General features: G+C 34.9%; 1 long non-coding RNA gene across 1 annotated transcript; it reads right to left on the reverse strand.

Annotated features, from left to right (window-relative positions):
* Positions 1-264: 264 nt before the first annotated feature.
* Positions 265-2,371, reverse strand: LOC136525146 (uncharacterized). The gene is made up of 8 exons (XR_010776438.1): positions 1,967-2,371; positions 1,725-1,806; positions 1,582-1,636; positions 1,384-1,474; positions 1,187-1,272; positions 1,036-1,089; positions 835-938; positions 265-603 (listed from the first exon to the last, which is right to left on the reverse strand). It is a non-coding gene; the product is annotated as an uncharacterized lncRNA (long non-coding RNA).
* Between the last annotated feature and the right edge of the window lie 635 nt (positions 2,372-3,006).

Consider the following 3,006-nt stretch of genomic DNA (forward strand, 5'->3'; position numbering starts at 1 on the left):
TGTGTCTAGCAATATAGATACATTGTCTAGTAACATCGTTTTGCGTTTCCAGAAAATATACACAAACACATTTATATTTTGTGTCTACTAATATAGAAATGTTATATAGTAATATAGAAATGTTATAAACCATTTAGTCATTAATATGACAATTATTTAATTTTGAATCAAATATATAGAGATATTGTCTGTACAATTTAATGAGAAATGCAAGACCATGCAACACAAAGAAAATAAGCATACACAGCCATATGATATAAATAATTTGCTACATTATAATGACTACCATCCACATAATTCATGACACAATTCTTGTTTAGATTACAAGCTCCTATGGGAGTAAAATGTAAAACATAACGGGATCCCTCTTAGAATGCCAGCCCAACAGCCCTCCTTTCTCGTACCATATAAACTAAGAATGCCATAGTTTTAGATGGTCAGAAACTGTCGACTCGACTCTATCATTTGGATCAGCTCAAGTACAAAAATGAGATCTGTGTAAACAAAAAAAATCACATCTTGAATCTACTAGTAAAATGGATAGTCATATCCTTGCTCCTTTTGTTGACAAACCGTGGATGCAGATTGGTAGCAGCAGCAGATCTGCAACACAATTCTTTAGCAATATTAGGCTATAAATAATAGTGTTAATCCAAAAGTCTCAATTAATTTCACTGATAGAGAGCAAATCCATATTATGGTTAATATGATACAATCTATTGTGAAATACTTTTACCAGCTAAAGCTTTGCATAGTACAAAATCAAAAAAAGAAGGATATCAAATATAAAATCAAATTTTATGGTGCCCATAGAAAAATTCGAATAGGTCCTACCTCATTGAATTGGCATGTAATTAATCTCATATTAGTCCAAAGTGATATGACTAGACTGCAACAATACTAATTGTCCAGGCGCCAGGGAATTGATAAGATGCAATCTGATCAAGAAAGAAACCATCCAGAAATTTTTATCTAGAACACAGGAATGGTTGCCCATAGAAAATTAATAAATGTGAGATAATAAATAGCTACTACCTGTGTTTTGATCTAGCTTTATGGATCCTGGATATGGTCGTTTGATTGATCCACCTGAACAAAAAAGAAACTAAAATATTACTAATCAAGAACTCCACTGGTAGGTGCCAAAAAAAATCCCACGCAGGTGGGACACGTGCGAGAATCTAACCTGATCTAAATCAGAAAATGTTAAATATACTATGCTTGGACTTGCAGAGTTGGATTATATCTCAACCTTAGCACATTGAAGTCATACTGCAATTTGCAAACATGTTTACCAGCCCAATATACACTTCAAAGATTAGTGAAGAAAAAAATTAGTCCCTAGTATTTTATCCAACAGATGCTGAGGAAGTAGTGTTCTACCAGATGCAACAGATTCTTGCAGAGTTTCTCCAAAAAAAAATATGTTTAAAAGAACACACCATTCCAAATATCCAAGATTATGATTGTTGATCTGCAAGATTGATACTGTGTTAGTTTCATATGATACATGATAACTGAAATAGGAGCTCTCGCAGAATAATAAATCATATATCTTGGAAAAAATTAAGGTAGCCAGACCTTGCCAAGAACACAATATTGTGATTACTTTCTTAACCCTTTGACTTAGGCAAATCTGCACACAAGGAAATAAATTCAGAAGATATACACAGGAAGTTCAGAGTATTCACTATGAAAAAAACCAGTTCAATCAAGAAACATACAAAAGAATTGGGGACGTTAGGGATTGGTAATTCGGTGCATTTGATTGAACCTCTGCACGGCCACCATATCACAATCTATGGTCTATTAAAAAAATAAAAAAAACAGATCAAGAATCTGACAGGGATAAGGAAATTTTGACGAAAAGAATGAAAGGATCAAAGAGAATTTAGGGTTTCGAGATATGACAGACAGGTAAAATACAAATCGCCTGCTAAGACTGTATGAAGAAAGGAGATAATACCTCATGATTGGCACCGTCGACTGGAGCAGAATGGCTGAACTGATCTAAGGAGATGACGAGGATTCCCTTCAGATCCTAGCGGCACCGACTCGATGGATCTCTGATATGAAGAAATTCCTGCACGGTAAAGAGCAGATGGCTGCATTAATCTGAGGACTGAGGAGATGACGGGATTCCCTTCAAATCCTAGCGGAACCTCCAGCAGGGTAGAGAGCCTGTGGTGAGGTCGGTATTGATTGAACTAACGATTCAGGGGGGATGGCTGCAGTGGGGTGAGGTACGACACCATGTTCGTCGTAGGGAGGGACGATGAGGGAGATGGGAGTTATGGAGCTGTGCAATGGGAGAAAATAGAAAAGGAACCACAATAGGGAGAGTTAGACGAGATCCACAATTAGGGGGCAGTTCTCATACTATTTTACACGGTTTCCTCTAGCTTGTCTCTAAGAAAGGTGGGGCCACTATTAAACTTCCCAATAATTAGTGTGGGGGTGTGAAAAATCATATTACCCGTGAGAGAAGAATGTATACGAAACCAAAAAAGATGGAGGGAAAGAAAGGCCGGAACCAAAAAAGCTCGATCTAACTGAAGCATTTCATGGTCTTAACAAATTAAATCAAATTAAATTAATACTCCCTATCAAGCTAATCGAGTAAATATCCGAGTGCGAATTTGAACTTTTATATTAACATCTGAAAATTCAAAATATTCATACTCATATTTGAATCTGAATTAAAAAGTGTTATAACTTTTCGAGATCTATGACTTTCATTTTGGTAGTTCCTCCCGAGGTCGTTTACAAAATTTGAATTTCAAATTTGAGAAATTTAAATGTAGTTTTTTTTACAAGATGATCTCAAATAAAAAAAGTTATCAACTACAAAGTTTTATAACTTTTTGAGATCTACAACTTTTATTTTGATTGTTTCTCCATCCGAGGTCGTTTGAAAAAAATCAAATTTTAAATTTGAGAAATCCAAATGTAGTTTTCCTTGACAAAATGATTTCAAATGAAAAAGTTATCAACTATAAAGTTCTA

This window comes from Miscanthus floridulus, chromosome 19 (genome assembly GCF_019320115.1).
Source record: "Miscanthus floridulus cultivar M001 chromosome 19, ASM1932011v1, whole genome shotgun sequence".
Classification (NCBI taxonomy): domain Eukaryota; kingdom Viridiplantae; phylum Streptophyta; class Magnoliopsida; order Poales; family Poaceae; genus Miscanthus; species Miscanthus floridulus.